We start from the raw sequence: 17,510 nt of genomic DNA, 5'->3' as shown, positions 1-17,510 counted from the left end.
CTCCCATTTGGTCCTTTGAACTTATGATGACGAAGACACATGATTGTTGAAGATGAAACAACAAAGACCCTGCTTTATTATAATTATCATAATATATACATCGTCAAAAAATATGTACATCATAAGAGCCGGTGGCTCAAGTGTAGTAAGGCCGAAGATGAGTGATATTCCATGGCCAACGGGTCTCCTCTTCCGACTTATGTGAGTCCTTGTGCTCTTGAATATCGATAAGGTAGTATGACCCGTTGTTCAAGTTCTTGCTGATCACAAAGGGTCCTTCCCAAGGTGGGGATAACTTATGCATATCAGCTTGATCCTGGATGAGCCAGAGCACCAAATCACCTTCTTGAAAGGTTCTGGACTTAACCCGACGGCTGTGGTAACAGTGCAGGTCTTGTTGGTAAATCACCGAGCGAGCCGCCGCAAGGTCACGCTCCTCATTTAACAGGTCAAGTGCATCCTGACGTGCTTATTCATTATCAGCTTCAACGTAAGCCACCACACAGGGCGAGTCATGACGGATGTCACTAGGGAGAACCGCCTCTGCTCCGTAAACCATGAAGAAAGGCATGTAACCTGTAGATCTGTTGGGAGTAGTATTGATACTCCATATCACATAAGGTAACTCTTCCACCCAACAACCCAACGGCCTCTACAACGGAACCATAAGCCGGGGCTTGATGCCTCTCAGAATTTCTTGATTGGATCTTTCAGCTTGGCCATTGGACTAAGGGTGAGCTACTGACGAAACATCAAGTCAAATATGCTCACGTTGACAAAACTCTTTCATAGCACCCCTGGACAGATTAGTGCCATTATCAGTTATGATGTTGCAGGGAAAGCCAAAGCGAAAAATCACCTTTTTAATGAATTGAACCGCTATTGCCGCGTCACACTTACTGACCGGTCTGCTTCAACCCACTTTGTGAATTTGTCAACCGCCACCAAGAGGTGGGTCTTTTTATCTTTGGACCTTTTGAAAGGCCCAACCATATCAAGCCCCCAGACTGCAAATGTCCAAGTAATTGGAATCATTCTCAATTCTTGAGCTGGCACATGAGCTCGCCGTGAAAATTTCTGACAACTATCACATTTGCTGACCAAATCCTCTGCATCAGCATGAGCCATCAGCCAATAAAATCCATGACAAAAAGCTTTGGCCACAAGGGATTTTGAGCCGGCATGATGACCACATTCTCCATCATGGATCTCTCGAAGAATCTCACGACCTTTCTCAGGAGAGACGCAACGCTAAAACGCCCCAGTGACACTGTGATTGTGTAATTCGCCGTTGGCAATTGTCATTGGCGTAGACCGCCGGGTTATCTGCCTGGCCAAAGTTTCATCCTCGGGTAACTCAGCCTGGGTCATGTAAGCCAAATATGGTACTGTCTAATCTGGGATAGCATGAAGAGCCGCCACCAATTGTGCCTCTGGGTCAGGGACAGCCAGATCTTCCTCTGTAGGCAACTTGACAAAGGGTTATGCAGAATATCTAAGAAAATGTTAGGTGGCACCGACTTATGCTGAGATCCCAACCGGCTTAAAGCATCATCCGCCTCATTTTTCCTGCGATCAATGTGCTCCACTTGATAACCCTTGAAGTACCCAGCAATAGCATCAACTTCGTGACGATAAGCCACTATGAGTGGATCCTTAGAATCCCATGTGCTTGAGACTTGTTGAGCCACCAAGTCTGAGTCGCCGAAACATCTCACCTGGCTTAAATTCATCTCTTTAGCCATCCGAAGACCGTGGAGCAAGGCTTCATACTCAGCTGCACTGTTAGTACAGGGGAACATCAACCTTCGAACATAACAAAACTTGTCACCTCGAAGGGAAGCTAAGACAACTCCAGCCCCCGAGCCCTCCAATTGCCTGGACCCATCAAAGTGAATAGTCCAATATGTGTTATCTGGCTTCTCTTCAGGCATCTGCAGCTCTGTCCAGTCGTTGATGAAATCCACCAGTGCTTGAGACTTGATGGCAGTGCGAGGCATATATTTTAAACCATGCGGCCCAAGTTCAATGGCCCACTTGGCGACTCGTCCTGTGGCTTCTCTATTTTGAATAATATCTCCTAAAGGAGCAGAACTAACCACAGTGATGGGATGACCCAGAAAATATTGCTTAAGCTTCCTGCTGGCCATGAACACCCCATAAACGAGCTTCTGCCAATGTGGATATCTCTGCTTGGACTCAATAAGCACTTCACTGATATAATAAACCGGCCGCTGAATCCGATACTCCTTGCCAGCCTCCTTCCGTTCCACCACAATGGCTACACTGACGACGCGGGTGTTAGTAGCCACATATAACAATAATGGCTCCTTATCAATGGGAGCAGCAAGGACTGGCGGCTCAGCTAGCTGCCTCTTCAAGCCTTCAAACGCGTCGTTAGCAGCATCACTCCAGACGAAGTTATCTGTTTTCTTCATCATCTGATATAGTGGTATGGCCTTCTCACCCAACCGGCTTATGAACCTGCTTAAGGCAGCAATACGACCCGCCAGACGCTGAAAATCATTGATACACGCCGGCTTTTCCAGGGAGGTGATGGCCTTGATATTCTCCGGGTTAGCCTCAATGCCTCTGTTAGAAACCAGAAAACCCAAAAGCTTGCCTGCTGGCACACCAAAAACGCACTTGGCCGGGTTAAGCATCATCTTGTAGACCCGGAGATTATCGAAGGTTTCTTTCAAATCATCTATCAAAGTTTCCTTCTCTCTGGATTTCACCACAATGCCGTCCACATAAGCATGAACGTTGCGCCCAGTCTGACTGTGAAGACAATTCTGCACGCATCGCTGATAAGTCGCCTAGGCACTCTTGAGCCCAAAAGGCATAGACAGATAGCAGAAGGCTCCAAAGGGAGTAATGAAAGTTGTCTGCTCCTGGTCCTTAACTGCCATCTTGATCTGATGATAACCAAAATAAGCATCCAAAAAACTCAAACACTCACAACCCGCCATAGCATCAATGATTTGATCAATACGAGAGAGAGCAAAAGGATCAGCCGGACAAGCCTTGTTTAAGTCCGTGTAATCCACACACATGCGCCAAGTGACATTCTTCTTAAGCACCAACACCGGGTTAGCCAACCACTCTAGATGAAAAACTTCAACAATGAACCCAGTCACCAAGAGCCGGGCCACTTCTTCACCAATGGACTTACGCCTCTCCTCGTTGAAACAACGAAGGAATTGCTTGACTGGTTTAAATTTCGGATTAATATTGAGAGTGTGCTCAGCAAGTTCCTTCGGTACACCCGGCATGTCAGAAGGTTTCCATGCAAAGATGTCCTGGTTCTCACGGATGAACTCGATCACCGTGCTTTCCTATTTTGGATCCAAATTAGCACTGAGACTGAACTGCTTGGATGAGTCGCCATGGACAAAATCAACCAGCTTGGTGTCATTGGCCGACTTAAACTTCAGCACCGGATCATGCTTTGTAGTTGGCTTTTTCAAAGATGCCATATCCGTCGGGTCAACATTGTCCTTGTAAAACTTCAATTCCTCTGTTGCATAGACAGACTCAGCATAAGCAACATCACCTTCTTCACACTCCAGGGCTATCTTCCGACTCCCATGCACTGTGATGGTCCCTTTATAACATGGCATCTTGAGCTGTAAATAAACATAACAAGGTCGTGCCATGAACTTGGCATAAGTCGGCCGTCCAAACAGAGCATGGTATGGGCTCCTGATTTTGACCACTTCAAAGGTTAACTTCTCAGCCCTGGAATCATGCTCATCTCCAAAGGCCACCTCCATCTCAATCTTGCCCACTGAGTACGCCAACTTACCAGGTACCACTCCATGGAAAACAGTATTGGATGTCTTAAGATTTTTATCAGTTAACCATATGCGACAGAAAGTCTCATAATAAAGGATGTTAATGCTACTACCTCCATCCATGAGTACCTTAGTGAATTTGTATCTACCAACTTGAGGCGCCACCACCAAGGCTAAGTGACCCGGATTGTCAACCCGGGGAGGGTGATCCGCTCTACTCCACATAATGGGCTGCTCAGACCATCGCAAGTAATGAGGAACTGTCGGCTCAATGGCGTTCACGGCCTGCTTGTGGAGCTTCTGGTCTCACTTGCATAAACTTGTGGTGAAAACATGATACTGCCCACTATTCAGCTGCTTCGGATTACTCTGATATCCGGATTGCTACTGCTGCTGACCCCCCTGGCCGGATTACTGATTATAACTGCCCTGATTACCTTGATTATAACCACCCTGATTACCTTGGTGGCCCTGGAAGCCGAAATTAGAACTGCCACCTCCATAACCCGGGGCATGAGAACCGCCGCCGCCTGGCCCATGATTGCTGTGAAACGAGTCAGAATTTTTGAAAGCCCTCATAATCGAACAATCCTTCCAAACAGGGTACACCTGTAGATCTAGAGGTCACGCCTGCCTCAATCAAAGTTGTTGGATAAACCGGAAGGGGCTAGTGAGCTGCCCGCTGAGCCGCCTGCTCGGCTTCTTGACACACTTTGTCTGATCAACCAAGTTAAGAGCTCCATCACATGCCGGATCATGCCTACGCGGCTGGTCATGGCGCTGGGCATTGCTTGAAACGGCTGGTGAGTCCATGTGCCTGCGATAACTCCGGCTTGAGCGAGGGGTCGAGTGAATCCTATGTCGACTGTAAGAATATGCCTCCTGCTGCGCCAATGCTGTCTGAAGAAGTTCTCCGACCCTTTGTGTTTCAACCGTCGTTGGAGAGTCACTGTCCACCGGGAGAGCCGCCAATCATGTCGTCGCAGCAATCATGTTCTCCAAAGGATTAGAATAATGACCCGGTGGTGTTGGTACATGCTGAGGCAGAGCGTATTCAGACGAAGGGGTTCCGTCATGCGTGGTTGAACCGACATCCCAACCCCGGGTGCCGCAGCCTGGTTTATCTCCGGTGGGTTACTGGGCCCTGGACCAGGCGTGCGGAAGAGGTTTCTAGCCTCGTAAATTGGAGGTAGACGGGACTGGTGCCTCCTCCTCATGATTTCATTTGAAGCATTGTGATCGATCGTAAGTTGGAAAGCCTCCGACTGAATCCGTTGGGCCTGAGCATCCAAAGCAGCCCGTTCCGCGGCTATCCCGACGTCCTCTGCCACCAAGTCTTCCTTGGCTAGTGCTACCTCATCACGTAACTTTGCCACCTTCGCATCATGCTGAGCTTGATTCACCGGGTTGACCCCGCCTGTTAACAGAGCCGTCAATTTATCCATTAAAGCCATCAAAACCTGAGTCAGCGGGCGCGCAGGGCCTCCTGCCCCGGCTGCCGTCACCGTCGCTGACCCGGAAGTCATCGTTGCTGCAGTTGAAGAATTTTGCCCAGGCTGGGTACCAGCCATGAAGATCCCGACTCTGTTTGGCGGCTCATAGGGGTCCGGAATACTGTCGCCATCGGAATAGACCCCAAGCCCGTCGTCTTGCAGCTGATACAATGAAGTAGTCTTGCCCTTGGATGACTCACCATCAGAGTAGATGGCCGTCTCACCGCCAGACATAGATCATTCATCAAATTCCGCTCCATGGATGCATCCCACGAAGGCACGCTTCACGGCGGGCTAAGCTCTGGCGGGTCTCGCATGCTGAGCCATCTCGATGATGTCGGTGCAGATGTCCGGCTCAGGGCCCGGCTCGCCGATCTTGCCGATGAAGACATGGATTCTACAAAAGGGGACCCGGTACCCGTACTCAATTGAGCCAGCCTCGGGGCTCCAGCCTGCATCGTCGATGTAGAGCTTGCCGCGATGACTCTTGTTCATCCGGCCCATAGCGTATCCCTTGAGCCCTTCGAAGCTGCCCTTTAAGAACTCGAAACCACCATGCGCTGGCCTGACGATGGGCGCCAACTGTCGTGGAAAGGTCATGGCAGATGTCCTAGCAAAAGGACTTAGTCGTGGAGCCATCGCAACTAGGTAGCTTAAAGGGGTTAAACGGGACAAATGACACGGGAGTTTATACTGGTTCGGCCCCTTGTGGTGAAGGTAAACGCCTAATCCAGTTTGAGGTGGTATTGCTTATGTCTCGATTACCAGGGAGCGAATCTGCTTGACCTAGCTTTTGATCTGTTGTCTCTTGTCCTGAACCGTTGCCGGGTCGTCCCTTTATATACACAAGTTGACGCCCAGCGGCTCACGGAGTCCCGGCCGGCTCATAGATAACGTGTCCGGCTCGGTGACTACCTTTACATGCCTTACAATACAAGTCTTTACATATATGGCAGTTTACCCCTGCGGGCCTTAAGTCGCCTTTGGGCCTTGGGCCCTTAACTAAACCGCCATCTTTAATATCCTCCTGGGCTTCATATGATGAATCGCCATAGGTATAACCCAGCCCCTTTTGGGCAGGTCATACCTAATAAATATATCCCCAACAGAATCTGTTTCTTGAGGACATCGCACAAGGTTTGATGCCCTTTGAGGCTTTTGTACATGCCGGTCTCAAGCAATGTCTTCAACCTAGCATTCTCGTCAGAAATAGTAGTGGCATCCTCAGTAGAGGGGTTAGTTACCACATCAGTAGTTGAAGATATTGCAACATCAAAAGCAGTAGAACATTAAGCAATAGAGACAACATTATCACGCTCAAGACACTTTAAGCATGGTGGAACAAATTCTACCTGAGCGGTACTGATCTGTTGGGCAAGTAGTGAATCATTCTCTTTTTGAAGATCTTCATGAGATGCTCTCAGTTTCTCTAGATCCTGCTTCCTTTGATGATAACCGTAGGAAAGCTTCTCATGAGAGACTGAGAGAGTTTCATGACGACTTTCAAGATCTTCGTACTTAACTCAAAGACTTTTAATGTCAATGTCTTTGATTAAGGACTGAGTTCAATTCATTTCCGCATCGAACAGGTCATCTCTTTTGTCTAGCAGCTTTTGAATATGTTCCATAGCAGTTTGTTGCTCAGTTGCAATTTTAGCAAGTGTCTTATAGCTAGGTTTCGATTCACATTCAGAGTCATCTTCACTAGAGGTTTGGAAAAAGGCATCGCATGAAGTTACCTTGGCACCACGTGCCATGAAGCAGTAGGTAGGAGCAGAGTCGTCATCATCATCATCAACTTTGGCTTCAACGATGCGACCATTGTCTTTAGTGTTGAAGATTGACTTGGCGATGAACACTGATGCCAGAGCTAGGCTTGCCACACCTGAATCAGACTCCTCCTGAGACTCCACCTCCACCTCCTCAGAGGCAGACCCCTCCTCTGAATCCATTTCCTTGCCAATAAATGCACGCGCCTTGCTTGATGAGGTCTTCTTGTGAGATGAAGACTTTGAAGAGGATTTTGAAGATTTCTTCTTCTTGTTGTCATTAGAATCATATTCCTTGCTCTTCTTCTTCTTCTTTTATTCCTTATCCCACTGAGGACACTCGGAGATGTAGTGGCCTATCTTCTTGCATTTGTGGCAAGTCCTCTTCTTGTAGTCACGTGATGAAGCCTCATCGTTCTTTGAGCTAGATCTTGAAGACTTGTTGAATCAATTCTTCTTGGAGAACTTCTGGAACTTCCTCACGAGCATCGCAAGCTCTTTGCCAAGCTCTTCAGGATCACCAGAGCTACAGTCAGATTCTTCTTCGGATGAGGAAACAGCTTTAGCCTTCAAAGCACGGGTTCGGCCATAGTTGGGTCCATAGATACCACGCTTCTCAGATAGCTGGAACTCATGTATGTCAGACGGATCGAGATCTTTGAAGTCAGGACGTTCTTGAATCATCAAACTAAGGTGTCAAACAAGCTGTCAAGTGATCTCAGAAGCTTCTTCATGATCTCATGCTTGGTGATCTCAGTGGCGCCGAGAGCATGAAGCTCATTGGTGATATCAGTCAAGTGATCGAACGTGAGCTGGACACTTCCATTGTCATTTCTCTTGAAGTGATTGAAGAGATTGCGAAGAACATCAATTCTTGAGTCTCTCTGAGTTGAGACACCTTCATTGACCTTGGACAGCCAGTCCCAGACCAGCTTTGCAGTTTCCAGTGCACTCACACGGCCATACTGCCCTTTGGTCAGATGACCACAGATGATGTTCTTGGATGTTGAGTCCAATTGAGCAAATCTCTTGACATTAGCAGCGGTGACACCTTCATCGACTTTGGGAATGCCAGTCTTGACGACATACCAGAGATCAACATCAATGGCTTCAAGATGCATGCGCATCTTGTTCTTCCAGTAGGGGTAGTCAGTGCCATTGAAGATGGGGCACACAGCGGAGACCTTGATTATCCCTGCAGTCGACAAAGCTAAAACTCCAGGTGGTTAAACCGAATCACACAGAACAAGGGAGTACCTTGCTCTGATAGGTTTTGAAAGTGCTAGTTATCGACTAGAGGGGGGTGAATAGGAGATTTTTATGAAAGTCTTCAAAACACAGTGGCTTTGAAGACCAACAGGTAAACTGAGCCTATATAGTAAGTAGCGGAATGAAAACTACACTAGGCTAGCATTAGTTATACATACAATTCAGTGAAAGCACGAAGACTAACTGCAACTGGGTAGACAGGATCAGAAAGGAAGATAGTACGAAGCTAAACAGATAATAGTCTTCACAGAGTGAAGTCAAACAGATCAGACAGGCACGCAATGACTTCACGAAGACAACTGTAAAGTAAGGGGTGTAGAGGATAGAACCAATAGCTTGATGAAGACAAGGATTTGGTAGACCAGTTCCAGTTGCTGTGACAACTGTACGTCTGGTTAGGGAGGCTGAGATTTAACTCAGAATACCGTGTCTTCACTATATTCCCCTTGAGCTAAGGACACCCAGTCCTCGCCCAATCACTCTGGTAAGTCTTCGAGGTAGACTTCCAAACCTTCACAGACTTCGTTCACCGGCAATCCACAGTGCCTCTTGGATGCTCAGAACGCGACGCCTAACTGGCTGGAGGATTCACAGTCCTCAAGTGTAACAAGTCTTTAGATCACTCGGACAGAAAGACTTCAGTGATGCCTAACACTCTTTGGCTCTGGGTGTTTTGGGCTTTGTCATTGCAAGGATTTCTCTCTCAAATGCTTCAGAGGTGGGTTGCTCTCAAACGACAAAAGTCGTGCACTAACTCTAAGCAGCCACCAATTTATGGTGTAGGGGATGGGCTATTTATAGCCAGGAGGCAACCCGACCTGATATGTCCGAAATGACCCTGGGTCACTAAGGAACTGACACGTGTCCAACGGTCAGATTTCAAACACACACGACAACTTGGCTTGGGCTATAAGCAAAGCTGACTCATCCAGCTCTGGATAAGATTTGCTCTCATTGTCTTCGCTCGAAGACATAGGATTTGGTTGAGCATCACATCAGTCACTCTGACTTTGTTCACTTGGACCCCACTTAACAGTACGGTGGTTCCTATGACTCAATAAAGAAGAAAAGGGAACTACGAAACAACTATGTCTTCGCACTCCATAGTCTTCAAGTGAATAGCTTCATGTGTCATAATCTTCATCGTGAATGTCTTCACCAACCATCATTGTCTTCAATGTCTTCACATATTTTTAGGGGTCATCTCTGGTAGGTAAACCGAATCAATGACGGACACTACCTGTGTTATCCTGCAATTCTCATAAACACATTAGTCCCTCAACCACCTTTGTCGTCAATACTCCAAAACCAACTAGGGGTGGCACTAGATGCACTTACAAGAACCTGCAAATTTCCTCACACATCTGTCCGCTGACAGGGGGGGCAGTTTGCAGACACGGATTCAGAAGGTCACCATCCAACGCAATCCACATACATTCAACCCGCATTTTAACTAACATAACGAAATTCATGCACACCGGTTGATATTCATCAAAGTTCGGATAGAAAAATAGCACGAATCATCCATACGTAGCATGTAAATAAGTTTAGTACGACAATGTCTCTAATACGACTGGACTAACCGTATGTCCAACAAGTTTTTCCTCAACGGGTCAGTTCGTCCCACACATACTCCCTCTTTAGTTTCATCCAATAGTGTGTGTACGTAAATGACCATCCCTCCGTCATGTGGTACATCATGGCAGTGCGTGCGGGCTACATAATGTGCAGACCAACTTGAATGAATAATTTAAACATGTTAAGCAAGAGGAAGCAAAACTTACGATCTCCTCTGCCGCATGCAATGGCCACCTTGCCTCCAACTGAGCAACCACTTGATAAAACTTAGTTACGCTATTCTGCATGGCATGTAAGCTATACGATAACGACCTCACATTGCGTTGTTGACTGATGTAACTGTTGTAGGGTACAGTGTGCTTTCGTGCGTGAAATAATTCATGCACCTGCTGCCAAAAGGTCCCCCTCAGCTTCTGCTTACGAAATCTGCGGATACGGCCAACCACACATCGCACAATAACTCATACTCCATTGTCGAGTAGCTCACTAATAACCCACAAGTATAGGGGATCGCAACAGTTTTCGAGGGTAGAGTATTCAACCAAATTTATTGATTCGACACAAGGGGAGCCAAAGAATATTCTCAAGTATTAGCAGTTGACCAAACCTGGATAACGTAGTATCTGTAGCAAAATATTTAGTAGCAAAGTGGTATGGAAGTAACGGTAACAGTGGCAAAAGTAACAGTAGCAGTTTTGTAGTAATTGTAACAGTAGCAACGGTAAAGCAAATAAGCAAAGCACAATATGTGAAAAGCTTGTAGGCATTGGATCGGTGATGGATAATTATGTTGGATGTGATTCCTCATGTAATAGTTATAAGATAGGGTGACACGGAACTAGCTCCAGTTCATCAATGTAATGTAGGCATGTATTCCGAATATAGTCATACGTGCTTATGGAAAAGAACTTGCATGACATCTTTTGTCCTACCCTCCCGTGGCAGTGGGGTCCTAATGGAAACTAAGGGATATTAAGGCCTTCTTTTAATAGAGTATCAGACCAAAGCATTAACACATAGTGAATACATGAACTCCTCAAACTACGGTCATCATCGAGAAGTATCCCGTTTATGGTCACTTCAGGGTTGTCAGATCATAACACATAATAGGTGACTATAGACTTGCAAGATAGGATCAAGAACTCACATATATTCATGAAAATATAATAGGTTCAGATCTGAAATCATGTCACTCGGGCTCTAGTGACAAGCATTAAGCATAGCAAAGTCATAGCAACATCAATCTCAGAACATAATGGATACTAGGGATCAAACCCTAACAAAACTAACTTGATTACATGGTAAATCTCATCCAACCCATCACCGCCCAGCAAGCCTACGATGGAATTACTCACGCACGGCGGTGAGCATCATGAAATTGGTGATGGAGGATGGTTGATGATGACGACAACGACGAATCCCCCTCTCCAGAGCCCCGAACGGACTCCACATCAGCCCTCCCGAGAGAGATTAGGGCTTGGCGGCGGCTCCATATCATAAAATGTGATGAAACTTTCTCTTTGAATTTTTTATCTGTGAAATCAAATATATGGAGTTGGAGTTGAGGTCGGTGGACGTCCAGGGGGCCAACGAGGCAGGGGACGCGCCCAGGGGGAGGGGGCGCGCCCCCCACCCTCATGGACAAGGTGTCGGCCCCCTGACGCTATTTCTCTCGCCAGTATTTTTTATTAATTCTGAAAAGTTGCTGTCATTCCGAGAACTTTTATTTCTACACAAAAATAACACCATGGCAGTTCTGCTGAAAACATCGTCATTCCAGGTTAGTTCCATTCAAATCATGCAAGTTAGAGTCCAAAACAAGGGCAAAAGTGTTTGGAAAAGTAGATACGACGGAGACGTATCAACTCCCCCAAGCTTAAACATTTGCTTGTCCTCAAGCAATTCAGTTGATAAACTGAAAGTGATAAACAAAAAGTTTTACAAACTCTGTTTGCTCTTGTTGTTGTAAATATGTAAAGCCAGCATGCAAGTTTTCAGCAAAGATTATGAACTAACCATATTCACAATAACACTTAGGTCTCATGTTTACTCATGTCAATGGCATAATCAACTAGTGAGCAATAATAATAAATCTCGGATGACAGCACTTTCTCAAAACAATCATAATATGATATAACAAGATGGTATCTCGCTAGCCCTTTCTGAGACCGCAAAACATAAATGCAGAGCACCTTTAAAGATCAAGGACCGACTAAACATTGTAATTCATGGTAAAAGAGATCCAGTCAAGTCATACCCAATATAAACTAATAGTAATGCATGCAAATGACAACAGTGCTCTCCAGTGGTGCTTTTTAATAAGAGGATGATGACTCAACATAAAAGTAAATAGATAGGCCCTTCATAGAGGGAAGCAGGGATTTGTAGAGGTGCCAGAGCTCGATTTTAAAATAGAGATACATAACATTTTGAGTGGTATACTTTCACTGTCAACGCAACAACTATGAGATCTTGATATCTTCCATGCTACACACATTATAGGCGGTTCCCAAATAGAATAGTAAAGTTTATACCCCCCCCACCACCAACAAGCATCAATTCATGGCTTGCTCGAAACAACGGGTGCCTCCAACTAGCAACAATCCTGGGGGAGTTTTGTTTAATTATTTTGATTTGATTTGACCTTTTTGATCATGGGACTGGGCATCCCGGTTACCAGCCATTTTCTCATGAATGAGGAGCGGAGTTCACTCCTCTTGAGAATAACCCACCTAGCATGGAAGATACAGACAACCCTAGTTGATACATGAGCTGCTCGAGCATACAAAACAGAATTTCATTTGAAGGTTTGGAGTTTGGCACATACAAATTTACTTGGAACGACAGGTAAATACCGCATATAGGAAGGTATGGTGGACTCATATGAAATAACTTTGGGGTTTATGGAGTTTGGATGCACAAGCAGTATTCCCGCTTAGTACAGGTGAAGGCTAGCAAGAGACTGGGAAGCGACCAACTGAGAGAGCGACAACAGTCATGAACATGCATTAAAATTAATCAACACTGTAAGCATGAGTAGGATATAATCCACCATGACCATAAATATCGTGAAGGCTATGTTGATTTTATTTCAACTACATGCGTGAACATGTGCCAAGTCAAGTCACTCAAATCATTCAAAGGAGGATACCACCCTATCATACCACATCACAACCATTTTAATAGCATGTTGGCACGCAAGGTAAACCATTATAAGCTCCTAGCTAATTAAGCATGGCATAAGTAACTATAATCTATAATTTTCATTGCAAACATGTTTATTCATAATAGGCTGAATTAGGAATGATGAACTAATCATATTTACAAAAACAAGAGAGTTCAAGTTCATACCAGCTTCTCTCATCTCAATCAATCCATCATATATCGTCATTATTGTCTTCCACTCGCACGACCGAATGGTGTGTATAATAATAATAGTGCACGTGCATTGGACTAAGCTGGAATCTGCAAGCATTCAATTCAAGGGAGAAGACAAGGTAATATTGGCTCTTGGTTAAATCAACAATCATGCATATGAGAGCCACTAAGCATTTTCATTATGGTCTTCTCCTCTCGACCCCCAAAGAAAAGAAAAGAAATAAAACTATTTACACGGGAAAGCTCCCAACAAGCAAAAGTAGAACGGAAAATCTTTTTGGGTTTTCTTTTTAATTACTACTACAAGCATGGAAATTAAACTAACTAATTTTTTTGGTTTTTCTTAAGGTTTATCAAACACACAAGAAGAAAGCTAGAAAAACAAATTAAACTAGCATGGATAGTACAATGAAAAAGTATGAGCACCGAAAACTAGAGTGAGTGCGTGAACATAAATGTAATGTCGGTGAGAAATACGTACTCCCCCAAGCTTAGGATTTTGGCCTAAGTTGGTCTATTGCCATGGATAGCCTGATTGGTATCCGAAGTTGTAACTAGGGTCGTACTGAGATGCAGCAGCCAATGCCTCCTGAGCTGCGGCATGGTGGCGAGCTGCCTCCGTCCTCCTCTCTTACTCGGTTGCCTCCTCCCTGGTGACAACATATCTTCTTTTTGCCTAATAATCAAAAAGGGTAGGAGCAGGGAGAGTAACATGGACAGCGCGACGTCTGTCAAAGATTAGTCGATACTGGAGGAATTGTTCATTCCTCTCAAGAAAATGATGACTGGCCATGGCATTATAATCTAAATAAGCGGGAGGCAACTCCCTATCACCCTCACATGGAGGTATACCAAAATAATTAGCCACACAGGTCGCATAAATCCCTCCAAATAAATCTCCAACTAAACCATTAGTATGCAACCTACATGCAACAATTACCCCCAAGTTGTAATCTTTATTACCTAATACAGAACTCTTGAGAACACAAAGATCAGGAACACACATGTGATATGCTTCATCCTTACCATTAATGCATCTATCAATGAAGAGAGCAAAATAATGTATAGCAGGAAAATGAATGCTCCCTATGGTAGCTTGTGCTATTTCTCTAGATTCTCCCATAGTGATACTAGCTAGAAAGTCTTTATATTCAGATTTAAAGGGTTCATTAACACTACCCCATTGTGGGAGTTTGCAAGCAGTAGTAAAATCTTCTAGGTCCATGGTATATGATTGATCATAAATATCAAACAAGACACTTTGAGAATTACGCGAAGATGAAAATTTAAACCTTCTCACGAATGAATCAGTCAAATAGTACTACTGAGGACACTTATCTTGCATGAAGTCCTCAAGATCGGCATTACGCACATATGCATCAAATTCATCCTTGATGCCTACATTAACCATGAACTCTTCTGACGGCCATTCACAAGGCCGCATGTCAGCTTCCCTTGGTGGTTCATCGTCTTGCTCACGCATTGCGCGGCTGGGTGCTTGCTTTCTTGAAGAACCACCTTGGTACATTTTCCTAGACATATTTCTTCCTCTGAAAAATTTCTGAAATTTTTAGTAACTCAAAATAAAAGTGAATCAAACTAAATAAAATTGATAGCAACTACTCCCACAAGTGCCTAGAGCCTATATCATGCATTAGAATTACTTGGGACCTCATAAATTTGACATGCAAGCTCAAGAACAGGGTCACCTAGGCAGCAAAAATTTGCAATGAATAAAGCACTAGAACAAAAACTAATTGGACCATTGGAGGAGTCACATACCAAGGAACAATTTCCCAAAGCAGTTTTGTGAATGGAGCTTTGAGCAAGGAGATCGAAAATCGCAGCAAAATGAGCTAGAACTCGTACTTGAGATGGATGGTGATTTTTTTGGGAGGAAGATGGAGTGTGTGGGTGCAGGAATAAGTGGAGGGGGCCCACCATGGGCCCACGAGGCAGGGGGCGCGCCCTGTAAGGGTGGGCACGCCTGGGACCCCCGTGGCCAGGTGTTTGCCCCCCTGCTGTGTTCTCAGTGCCAAATATTCTCAAATATTTCAGAAAAAATCATACTAAATTGGCAGGGCATTTGGAGAACTTTTATTTTCGGGGTATTTTTTTATTGCATGGATAATTCAGAAAACAGTCAGAAAATACTATGTTTGCTTTATTTAATCTAAATAACAGAAAGTAAAAAGAGGGTACAGAAGGTTGTGCCTTCTAATTTCATCCATCTCATGATCATCAAAAGGAATCCACTAACAAGGTTGATCAAGTCTTGTTAACAAACTCATTCCGAATAACATGGAACCGGAGAAATTTCGAATAACACTAGGTTACCTCAACGGGGATATGAACATCCCCAATAATAAGAATATCATATTTCTTCTTGACAATAGGAAGAGGAAATTCAAAACCTCCAATAATAATAGTTGGACTTTTTCCAATAGAATTGATGCTATGAATTTTAGGTTGTTTCCTCGGAAAGTGTACCGTATGATCATTACCATTAACATGAAAAGTGACATTGCCTTTGTTGCAATCAATAACAGCCCCTGCAGTATTAAAAAAGGGTCTACCAAGGATAATCGACATACTATCGTCCTCAGGAGTATCAAGAATAACAAAGTCTGTTAAGATAGTTATGTTTGCAACCACAACAGGCACATCCTCACAAATACCGACAGGTATGGCAGTTGATTTGTCAGCCATTTGCAAAGATATTTCAGTAGGTGTCAACTTATTCAATTCAAGTCTACGATATGAAGAGAGAGGCATAACACTAACACCGGCTCCAAGATCACATAAAGCAGTTTTAACATAGTTTCTTTTAATGGAGCATGGTATAGTTGGTACCCCTAGATCTCCAAGTTTCTTTGGTATTCCACCTTTAAAAGTATAATTAGCAAGCATGGTGGAAATTTCAGCTTCCGGTATCTTTCTTTTATTTGTAATAATATCCCTCATATATTTAGCATAAGGATTTACTTTAAGCACATCAGTTAAGCGCATACGTAAGAAGATAGGTCTAATCATTTTAGCAAAGCGCTCAAAATCCTCATCATCCTTTTTCTTGGATGGCTTAGGAGGAAAAGGCATGGGTTTCTGAACCCATGGTTCTCTTTCTTTACCGTGCTTCCTAGCAACAAAGTCTCTCTTATCATAACGTTGATTCTTTGATTGTGGGTTATCAAGATCAATAGCAGGTTCAATCCCTACAGCATTATTATTGCTAGGTTGAGCAGCAACGTGAACATTATCATTAACATTATCACTAGGTTCATGTTCATCACCAAATTGTGTTTCAGCATCAGAAATAGAAATATCATTGGGATTCTCAGGTGTGTCTATAACAGGTTCACTAGAAGCATGCAAAGTCCTATCATTTTTCTTTTTCTTCTTTTTAGAAGGACTAGGTGCATCTACATTATTTCTTTGAGAATCTTGCTCAATTCTCTTAGGGTGGCCTTCAGGATACAAAGGTTCCTGAGTCATTTTACCCGTTCTAGTAGCCAATCTAACAGCAAAATCATGTTTATTATTTAATTCATTGAGCAAATCACTTTGAGCTTTAAGTACTTGTTCCGCTTGAGTGGTAACCATAGAAGCATATTTGCTAATGAGTTTAAGTTCACCTTTAACTCTAGCCATATAATCACTCAAGCGTCCAATCATGTAAGAATTACTCTTTAATTCTCTACCAACATAAGCATTGAAGTTTTCTTGTCTAGCCATAAAGTCATCAAATTCATCTAGACATTGGCTAGGAAACTTAGTAGAGGGGATTTCAACTTTATCATATCTATAGAGAGAATTTACCTTTACTACCTGTGTCGGGTTATCAAGAGAATGTGTTTCTTCAATAGGTGGTGAATTAAGACCATGTATTTCTTCAACGGGAGGTAAATTCTTAACATCTTCAGCTTTAATACCTTTTTCTTTCATTGATTTCTTTGCCTCTTGCATATCTTCAGGACTGAGAAATAGAACACCCCTCTTCTTCGGAGTTGGTTTAGGAATAGGCTCAGGAGTTGGCTCAATTGGCTCAGGAATTGGCTCAGGAAGAGTCCAATTATTTTCATTAGTCAACATATTAGTCAATAGCAATTCAGCTTGATCGACTGTTCTTTCCCTGAAAACACAACCAGCACAACTATCCAAGTGGTCCTTGGAAGCATCGGTTAGTCCATTATAAAAGATATCAAGTATTTCATTTTTCTTAAGAGGAT

Source organism: Triticum dicoccoides, chromosome 1B (assembly GCF_002162155.2).
Source record: "Triticum dicoccoides isolate Atlit2015 ecotype Zavitan chromosome 1B, WEW_v2.0, whole genome shotgun sequence".
In the NCBI taxonomy this organism is placed as follows: domain Eukaryota; kingdom Viridiplantae; phylum Streptophyta; class Magnoliopsida; order Poales; family Poaceae; genus Triticum; species Triticum dicoccoides.
Note: the sequence above shows the minus strand (reverse complement) of the source record.